The sequence below is a fragment of the Balaenoptera physalus genome (assembly GCF_965194825.1).
Source record: "Balaenoptera physalus genome assembly, chromosome: 11".
NCBI classification, from domain to species: Eukaryota; Metazoa; Chordata; class Mammalia; order Artiodactyla; family Balaenopteridae; genus Balaenoptera; species Balaenoptera physalus.
In genome coordinates this window covers 86,255,842-86,266,696 of record NC_138896.1, presented here as the reverse complement: position 1 = coordinate 86,266,696, position 10,855 = coordinate 86,255,842, and the positions used below count along the sequence as shown (strand labels likewise).

Sequence of the window (10,855 nt, the reverse complement as noted above, 5' to 3'; positions counted from 1 at the left end):
ACTGGTGAGTATCACCCTATAGTATGAATGTATGGATATATCATAGCGTATGTCATCCATCTTCAACATTTTCCCACATTTTTACTCAAAAAACCATGCTCCATAGAATGGCCCGGTACTCGTCTTTTTGTGCTCCCATGAAGATGCTTTTCTATGATATTAACCACAGTTGAATTGCTTGATCAAATATTATAAACCCTTTTTTTGTTGTTATTATGTAAGTTTCAGGTGTACAGCATTATAATTTACCATGTATAAAAGGGAATAAACTCTTATATTTTGATAGATATTCCAAATTGTTCTGCAAAAAGGGCTTTCCCAGTTTACACTCCTACACATCCTAATATGCACTGGATAATATTTTATGGGCATTGAAGGCTAACTTTACACTCACCTGATGTTTAGTAGATGCAGATGAAGTAAAGTGAGGTAGATCTATTGTGACCTGTATGTGGGCTCAAACACGGGCTTATCTTTTCCTGAATCTCAGTGCTAAGCATTTAAGAAGCTGGCCAGGTGACTGATGAGAGGCTGGTCCCACAGCTCTTTGCTTCAGTGTACCAGTGGTGAGGGCCTCATTGAGTTGATGAGGGAGCTGTGTCCACTGATGGGATGATTCGTAACCAAGCCCTTCTCAAGCTTGTGAAAGAGTTTGATTGGCTGGGGAAATCAGCCTGGGCCAGAGCCAAGAAGAAACTAGGCCATAAGTCTAAAGGTTGGGGTCTCACTAAAGTTCAGGAAGACGCTAAGAGTCACCTTTGTTGTGGAGAGAGGAAGAGAGTTGAGTGGTAAGAAAAGGAGGAGTGATGGGCCCAGGCAAGCAGGACCACAAAACTACGAAGATCTTACCAGGCAGAGGGAGCAGATTGTGTAGATATATTTGAAGTCATGGTGATCTGTGTGGACACAGGTAGAGAAATCCCTGTAAGAAAATAGGCCCAGAGTCACCCTTGTGGGAAAGGGCTATTGGGAAGAGGCTGAAGATCAAACTGCCTGGGACAAATTGTTAGCTTTTACGTGAGAAAAAGATAGGAGAAATTTTGGATCTGATTCTTTACAAAGGGATGGGATTTCAAAGAAGACGAAGAGCATTCTAGAAAGACAGCACAGTACTTACTGTATTAGTTTTTCTGCTGGGTAACAAATTTAGCAGCTTAAAATAACACATTTATTACCTCACAGTTTCTGTGGGTCAGGCATTTGGGCAAAGCTTGGCTGAGTTCTCTGCACAGAATCTCACGAGGCTGTAATCAAGTTGTTAACGAGGGTTCATTCTCACCAGAGGCTCAACTTGGGTAGGGTCCATTTCGAAGTTTCATTAAATTGGTGGCAGAATTGATTTCCTTGACGCTGTAGAGTTCAGGGCAGATTGCTTCTTTAAAGTGAGTAATGGAGAGAGAGAGAGATTCCAGATTGAATCTGCTAGCAATAAAGAATCTTATATAACATAAGATTATATATATATTATATATTATATATATTATATTATATATTATATATTACATATTATATTATATATATTATATATATATATATGGGGGTAACATCCCATCCCCTTTGCCATATTCTGTTGGTTGGAAGCACACACTCAAGGGAATCAGATGATACAAAGATGTGAACACGCCAGGAACGTTGGGGACAATGGTGGCCCCCTTGTAGTCTGTCTGCCACAGTAGCAAAGATGTGGAAGGTTATTAGAATATTGGCTTCAAGAAAGAAGGGAAGAGGTAAAATGGCTGTTGACAACTATTGGAGATAAGGATGGATCTGAAGTTTCACACTACATTTTAAGGAGCCTTGAAGGCCAGTTTGAAAGATTTGCCCTTTTGTCATCGTGGAATTCTTAAAGGACCTTTCCATCCTTGGCCTCATGGTGCTTCCTGAAGCTAACATCCTTGCTAAACAACCCATTTTTTATTTCAATTCTCTGCTTAGATACTAATTTCCCAACCAATTATTTCTTTTTAGAAGTGTTTTAGAAATGAAATGACAATTGCATTTAAAGTGAAGTATCTACATTGAATTAACCTTGACCATTTTCTGTGGTTTCATTATTTGGGCAGTTGTTGAAATCAAATACACAAACTCATCCTGTATTGAGAAGGAAGACAATAGGTAACCTTTCCAACCTTTTCTGTACCTTGACTCCTCTGTGGAACTAATTGTAGAGAATAGAATGTGCTACTTGCTCAGTGCTTTGTGTCTCTGTCCTCTCCTGTGAGTGTCTGTTTAAGGAGCTCTGTTAGAGCTCCTTAGATCCTTTGGAAGTGTTGAGGAAGGTAAAAATTTATTTAGATGGAGCTCATTTGGACTATGTCATAAATAGTTCTCAAGGATTATAAAAAGGATTGAAAAATACCAGCAGTGCCAAATGAAAAAGTTCCCAGTAGGTGGAATTTATAAGCCTCTCAAATAGTGATTTGCACTGCTTTAGTTGTCAGAATGTTTTGTGAACTTCCATATGATGGTGGGTGTGTACCTGTTAGCTTCCCTTGGTTGATAAGATGTATATTGACCAAAAGAAAAATTTTTATAACGAATTTATAATTTTTTGAAAATTACAACCCCATTGGTGATTAATTTTTTTTTGTCTGTTTGATAAGGACTTTTTTTTGGAATCTTGTTGAAAGCTATGGACTTTTTTCCTGAAAAGCGCTGATAGAAAATGACATACTGTTTCAGAGTGTTTACGGAACCCCCTGAAACCACCTATTGTGGACAGCCATGGATTCTACATTAAGAAACCTTGGGACGTCCCTGGCAGTCCAGTGGTTAAGGCTCTGCACTTCAACTGCAGGGGGCATGGGTTTGATACCTGGTCAGGGAACTAAGATCCCACATGCCACATGGCGTGGTGAAAAAAAAAAAAAGGAAAACTTGAGTTACATATATTTGGAAAACATATTAAATTGAAATATAAAATATATAACTTAGCCTATACCCAATGATAGACATAGTTATGGATCTGAAAATCGCTCTAGGGGTATTTTGGGCTACTGATCTAAGTGACAAGAAAGAGCCTTCAGTACATGTTTTGGTCTTTGTGTAAATCCTGGATGCAGAGGATAATGAAGACCCTGCCTTGTGTTTATATCGGAATTTTGTTTTCTAATAATGTGTGCATTTCTCTGCAGGGAAACTTTGTTTTTCATCATGATAGTGTGGGAGACATGTAATAGTCTATTGGGGTTAATAGTGAAGATAAAATAATAATGCCATTGGCTGTTTGTGTCTGCATGCACAGGTATGAGAGAGAGATAGACAGAGAAAGAGACAGAGAGAGAAAGAGGAAGAGATGGAAAAAGTTACACACATACAGAGACAGAGAGGCATAGAGAGAGACAGAAACAGAGGAAGACACACAGAGAGCCAGAAAGAGAGAGATGAGGGAGAGAGAAAGAGAGACAGAGAAAGACAGACAGAGAGAGATACATGTAGAGAGGAACATAAAGAGAGAGATGAACAAGCAGAGGGAGGCAGAGATAGAGAGGTTCACATGGAGACAGAAGTGGAGTCAGGGAGGGAGGAAGATTTAGAAGTAGAGATAGAGCCAGGGACAGAGTCAGTCAGTCACTTTGCTGTGGAGACCGACAGACAAGCATGACACAGGCAGAGTGAGAGGCAGAGAATTTCCCAGCCTCTGAGCACCTGGGGGTGATCCTACCTGCTGGCCAGCAGCGGGGTAGCAGTGCTGTGCTTTATCACCACGACTGGCCTGTGAAGGGGCTGGCGGATGATTAAACAAAGAGGCCAGGCCCCGCTGGGTGAGTTGCTTCCTAGGTATAAATTAGGCAATTGAGGAAGGACATCAATACAGACCTTGCGCTGCCATTTGTTAAGCCCTTGTCTGGGACTCTGCTGCTGGGCTGGAAGGAACTGATGGGTACCTCTTAGCCTTCCAGGAGTTTTTGTTGAATTTCTGAAAAAGTTTTGCTGAACTTCTGGAAATGTGTTCATCTCTTCTCTCCATGGATGCGAGGATGAACATCTAAAACAAAACATGCTTTCAACTCTTCCTAGAAATTTGCTAATTTTTTTCTCTGAATACCTGGTCTGTGAATGTTACATAAGGCAAAAAAAGTGATTTAAAAAGGCATTATACTAGTCTTTCATGGGGCATCAGTCAGGATCAGCATTAACGTCCTGAGAGAGAGGGAAAATTTGGTGGCAACATCTTTTGATGTGCAGAGAATTACCCACTGGTTCCCCACGCAGTAAACAGCTGTAATTCATGCCGTGACCGTTCAGTGCCTTTAATGTCTTGTAACATGAAAGCCCTTGGAGTTTAAAATCTTGCTTGGAAAAATGATAGCTCATGTCTTAGTGCATATGTCCCTGATAAACATAGGCTTTGAGCAGGTATTCAATCTCTCCTACCTGCTGAGTTGATGAAAACTCTAGAGAATTTACCAGAAAGGCTCCTTTTCACGTGTCATCATCACATTGCATTAGGACCTCATTTGTGTCAGAGGAGTGACTTATTGTTCAGTCAACCTTGACACGAGCACTTTTCCAACCACCAAAATTAAGCATCAATACTTCTGTCCATCCTGGGACCCTACTAACTCGAGAAACTGTGGATGAGAGAATAGAAGTGAAAATCAAAATCATCCTGATGAATTGTAGTCTATAAATAAAGATGGGAATTTAGTGGATACTTATGTTATGAACCATCTTTAAAGGGTGACATTTTATAATAAGTGGCCAAGAAAGTGAGTGATGTGAAAGGAAGACGTTTTGGAACAGCAGCCTTGACTAAAATAGCTGGGATTAGGAACTGTGTCTGTCTTGATGATATTATTTAACATGTTACATTCAGAACAGTGCCTGGCTCTTAGTAGGTGCTCAAATCATATTTTTAATGAATTAAGTCAACAAATGAATAAAAGTAGTGTTATGTTAATCAGAAATATGAATATGTTAAAAGAAGGACATAGAAAATATTGTTTAGCAATATAGAATTGTTCATTTTAAAGAAAAGATGGAGTGACAGGAATTTCAAAAGACCGCTGGTTGATAATGCAAGACAGACATAGCTAATTCTATGACTGGCAAAAGCATGTAAACAATCACTTAATTTGGTTTCTTCCTATACTTTCAGCCCCCATACTCTTTGCTTCAATAAAATAGTTTGCCTTGATGAGAACTGAGTCATTAGGGACGTATCAGGGACCCTGGCTCTTTGGTTGAAAAAAGGTAAGTCTGTGAAATTCACACATACACGTAGTATGTAAACCCTTTACTTTTCTAGTGAGATTACTATTGTTCAGGCAATTGTCATATTGCAGGAGCATCTATTAAAAGTACTTTCCATTTACTCTTTGTTGGACATTGTGTTATATGTTTTATATGCTGTTATTTAAACATCAAAGAATCTGCAATGTTAGATATCATTATCTTTGTTTCCTCACAAGGGGAATGAGGCTCACAGAGGCTCTGCAATTTGCCCAAGTTTGCTCAGCTAGATTGGGAATGGAAGTTTACACAGAAACACTTTCATTACATGTCCAATTACTCTTATTTGCAAACATTAACTTCAATGCTAAGCTCTTTTGTCTGTGACATAAATACTTCACTGTCTGAGAATGTCCCAGATTAATTCTTTTATTCTGTGCCATGAGGTCTGTGCCTGTCTATCAGTGTTAATATTAGATTATTAACTCTTAGAGGACAGAGCTGGCTCCTAAACCTTTTCACAAAGTACTTGGCTTTGTGTCCCCAGAGCTGGACACTTAGAATGCACTCAGTAATTTATCCAACAAGTCAATGAATGAGTGAGCAAGTGTCACATGTAAATTAGGACCTTTCCTTTGGGCTCATGAAACCACTTTTAAGGTATAAATAAGTTTGTGCTTTACATGCTCATTATACACAAATTTCAAAGTATCAGGGAAAATGATCAAAAAGAATGTTGAATTTCACATCAGGAAAATTACATTCACATTGTAATGCTGATGAGGTACATGCTTCTGTTCTCTCTCGTGGGGCCAGAGGTAGGACCGGCAACTCATGTCTCATTTTCCAGGTTGAGCATTGACGATTTCAAAGTTCCTTTGGGAGCAATTGTGAAGAACTCCATGGGGAAGGGGCTAACATGTTTTCTCTGCCTATTCCCAAGACTTTTACTATAGCTATTCTTTGAGGGCTAGTTAACATTTTAAGCCACAATAGCTGATTTTCTGCACTATCCTTAACTCCCTTAATATTTGTGTTCATGTGCTACTACCCTTCCTGTGGATTTTTTAAATGTCAAATTGTAGGGGTTGAGGATACCTCACAAAAAAACTTATTCTTAAATGAAGTCTTGGGTTTTCTTTTACAGGTGCCCATGAGGTGGTCCAGACTGGTATATCAGGATTGTATCTGACTGCTTGTGTGATGGTTCAATTTCTGTGTCCACCTGACTGGGTCACAGGGGGCTCAGATATTTGGTCAAACATTCTTCTGGGTGTGTCTGTGTGTTTTTGGATGAGATTAATATTTGAATTGGGAGACTGAGAAAAGCATATTGCACTACCTAATGCGTGGCCCTCTTCCAATCAATTGAGTAGAACAAAAAAGCTGACTTTCCCATGATGAAGGGACAAACTCCTCGTGCCTGACTGCTGAGCTGGGACATTGCTTTTTTCCTGGCTTTCAACTTGAATCGAAACATTGGGTCTTCTTAGGTCTCAAGCCTGCTGGCTTTTGGACTGGAGTTTATACCCTTGGCTCTCCTGTTTCTCAGGCCTTTGGATTTGGCCTGGACTTTTACCATTGGTTCTGCTGAGTCTCCAGCTTGCTAACTGCCGATCTTATGACTTTTCAGCCTCCATAATCACGTGAGTCAATTCCTTATAAAAACAAATCTCTTTATACCTATATCTGTATCTTTATCTGTATCTATATATCTATATCTATCCTGTTGGTTCTGTTTCTTTGGAGAACCCCGACTAATACAGCTTGTAATGAAAAAGACTGTAAAACTTAAATGAGTAAGGCATTTGCCTCACAGAAGTGTCTGGGAGTCGTCAGTATTGGGTCAACATGGCAGCCCGGTGATCAAGGACCCAGGCTGTCTCTCTGTTCCTTCTTTGCTGCTCTGTGTGGCTTTGTTCTTATGCTCACAAGGTGGCTGTTGGAGGGACAAAGGCTAAAGGGGCTCATGGGAAGCCTCATGTGGCAGCATGGCTAATAAATACCTCATTGCCGGACTTACTAACTTGCTTACAGCTGTCACATGGACACACTTGCCTTCCGAGGGTCTGGGAGATAAAGCATTAGGTCATCATGTTACTGCTACAAATAGATTTGGGTTCTGTTAGGAAGAAGTGGGGAATGGATACTGGACAGGTCGCTAGCAATATTCTCCACATATTGTTACGTAACTATGACATAATCAAAAGGAGATTCCAGTACTTCACTGGCTTTGGAGATTATGTGGATTCACAATCCAGTTGAATTAAATATCATATATAGGTTTCTCCAATCCCAGTGCATCAAAAAACATTTTTAGTTAATGAGGGAATATACTTATATTTACTGAGCAGCTACGATATGCCATGAGCAAAGCCATTGCTTTCTGTGATATCTTTTCTGTTTCTATTGTCCTCATCTTAAAAATAGAGAAAATGAGCCTCAGAGAGACTTTACATAAGTTGTTTAAGATTGCACAGCAAGCTAGTAGAAGAATCTGGTTAGAACATTGTGCCTTTATAAAACCCTTATGAAACTCTTGTTCTTATAAGAAAGAACATATAAATTATGTGTAATAACATACGTGTTTTTAACTCTGATGCTTAGCACAGTGTTTTGCAGTTAGTAAGCTCTCAGTAAATGTCTGTGGATCATATCAATTTTTTCAGTTGCAGCCACTGAAATTGATATTCCTTTTACAGGATCTTCTCTAAGTCCCAGTCTAGAAGAGCCAGCTCACATCTGAAGCCAGGAAATAACCTCATCAGTAAAAGTTATAGTGTCATTGGTTTTCAGAGCATTCAGCAACTGTTTGCTGAATACCTATTCTGAGCCAGGTCCCTCCTAAGCCTCTCTTATTTTTCCAGTTATTTGTTCTGTGAGCTGCATTCTGGATAAGTGCCTTCTCTCTTCCAGTCCATTTATTCTCTTTATATGTGATCTCCTGCCCAATCTATATATTGTTTTAAATTTCAGTTATTGTATTTTTAATTTATGCAAGTTCAATTTGGTTCTTTTTCAAATCTGCTGTAACACTTTTTAGAATTTCCTGTACCCTTCATTCATTTTCAAATTTATCTCATTTCCTTAAACAAAGGAGCATAGTTGTTTTTTAATACTCCATGTCTGATAATTGCAGTATCTGAAGTGTTTAGGTGTCTGTTATTTCTGCTGGTTCTCACTCATGGTATATTATTTCCTTATATAGTTGGTGTCTTTGTGTGGCTCACTGCCCTTAAACAATTATTTGTGTGTACGTGTGGGGGGACTTCCTGATGACCAGAGAACTATTTTAAGTTAAAACCATGGCATATATCTTTTTGATCACTTAGGTGCTGCAAAATTGGGACTGTAAACCCTCAAGAGAACTTATCCATGGTTTACCCCCTCTCAAGGACAATACTCTTTGTTTTCTCCTTCCTTTCTTTTCTCCTGCTCTGCTTAGCACCAAGGTACTTCTCCCAAAAAACTACTGGGGTGGAAATACTGATGGTTGATCCTTTCTGTGATGCTGTAGCCCTTTGAGATCTCAGCTTAATGCATAAATGCGAGATGGTTTACCAGACACACAACACTGAATGGGCCCCATGCTTTAACTCTTGTTTCCCTCGTCCCACAAGGCCTTCAAAAACACAGCTCCGTTTCTTCCAGATTGGCAAATGCCTTCAGAGGTAAAGCAAACCGTAAAATTTCCATTTACCTTTCTTATTTTAATACTTACTTGGTATTTCCTTTCTATTTTGTCAGCTCTTTGATGCTGTTAAAGGGTTACAAATGTTTAATTCAGCAGTTTTAGCTGTTTCAGTGGGAGAGCTAGTCCAAATAACCTGGTCTGTCATTGTCACCTCATCAGGCTTTTAAAGAATTGTCTTTAAACATCTTTAATAACTTTTTTCCTTTTATAATCAGGAAAAAAACCCTAAGAAATTCAGGAATTTTTCTTTCCTTTTGTCTGACTTATGTTCTATTCTTTTTTTTTTTTTTTAATTTTGAGATTATTTCTAACTCTCTGGGATTCATTTTTTTTTTTTTTTCCAATGGTTGCATCAATTTCAGAGTGCTAAGGGAAATGGAGTGAGCATATGGTAACTACTGCAATGAAATTTGGTCCTTTACTCATGTCTCTACCAGATGTGGGATTGCATACATAATCACCATTTCTTTATAAAATCGACCAAATTGGCTAATTTCCTTAATTTATTTAATATGTTTCTATAAAGAAAGTGATCTGAGCTGAATTAATCTGGTAGAAAAACCAGAGTTATCCATGAAGAGGTAAAGTGCGGGGGGTTGGCGGGGAGAGTATGAACCACCCACTTCCTTAATATGAATGCAATTCCAGATTGCATGGATTTTGCAGGTCTTTACAATGAACTTCCTTCTCTTTGGGTTTTCATTAACCTTTAGCTGTTTCTTTTTTTTTCATGCTTCATGAAATGCACTTAGGACCTCTGTATTGTATTATGGGAATGTGACATAAGATGTGTCATCCTCTGTTTCATGAATTTTTTCAGATCATGACTTCCCTCCCTCTCCATTATAAATGTCTTTTTTTCTTTCTTTTTTAAAAACGTTCTCTGTGGTTCTATTTAGACTTCTTATGTTTATTTCTCATCTGACGCATACTCAATTTACTTTTCTAAATGGAGATAGTTGCACTTTCATTTTCTCATTATTTGAGTAATACATCCCTGTAAAAATGCAGAAAACCAAAGCTCTATTTTTTTTTTTTTTTTTCTGCAAAAAGCTTTATTGTTTCCATTTGGTCCACATCTTGGGAGAGGGCTCCAGGGTGGCTAAAAAGCTGCCTAGTGGCTGCAGAGAGGGGCTCCTCAAAGCCTGCTGGGCTCCGGAGGCTCCTAGTGGTGCTGGAGGGCGAGCCTCCCAAAGAGATATTCGCCCAGCCGGCCTGCGGAGGTTAGTCACGTGGTCGCCCATCTTCTTGATGAGTTTCACCTGCTCCTCCCGGAAGCGGCTCTCCCGGAAGTCTCAGAGGCGGGGGTCCGCGGGGGCAGAGCCCAGGGCAGGCAGGTCCACAAGGGCGTGGTTCAGGTTCTTCTCCACGAGCACGGCGGCTCCCACAGCGTCTTGGGTTTTACCCCACTCGTCGTGGGGAGGCTTCTGCTCTTCCTGGAAGAGAGGGCGGCCGCCGCACTGGTTTTGCATTTTCAAGACGCTCGGCGCCCTCGTGCTTCTCCTCGGCCAATTCCCGGAAAAGTGGCCCACGCTCTCCAGAGCGACCTCGTCGAAATAGAAGCCCAGAGCGAGGTAGGTGTAGGAGGCTCGCGGATGCATGTTGGCCAGGTGGTTGACGACGGCCTCCACCTCGGTGGAGTAATTCTGAGGAATCCGGGAGCTCGTGGTTGATCGGTAATGAGGAGTTCAGCTCAAAAAATGGTGTTGGCCGGTCCCTGTGACCGAGGATAGCGGAGCGGCTGATTCCACAGGTTGTGACTGGAAAAAGGCTGGAGGGTGGTGGGAGGCTGGAGCAAGGGGTGTCCTTGGGTCTGTTCTGTCCAAACGCTGTTGAAGCAAGAGACAGATCCGCGGGGCCTCGGAGCACACTGTCCAAAGCCCTTCTTTAACAGCACTTTCCAGAGATAATTTCTCTGACCCTTTATTAAGGGTTTTACTAAATATAATTACAAATTTCTCTTTCTCTCTGTTTCTGTACACGTAT

At 40.3% G+C, this 10,855-nt stretch overlaps 1 pseudogene across 1 annotated transcript; it reads right to left on the bottom strand.

Annotated features, from left to right (window-relative positions):
• Positions 1-1,540: 1,540 nt before the first annotated feature.
• On the bottom strand, positions 1,541-10,557 carry LOC309638734 (ferritin light chain pseudogene; annotated as a pseudogene). Its single transcript has one exon. The product of its transcript is annotated as a ferritin light chain pseudogene (transcript).
• Between the last annotated feature and the right edge of the window lie 298 nt (positions 10,558-10,855).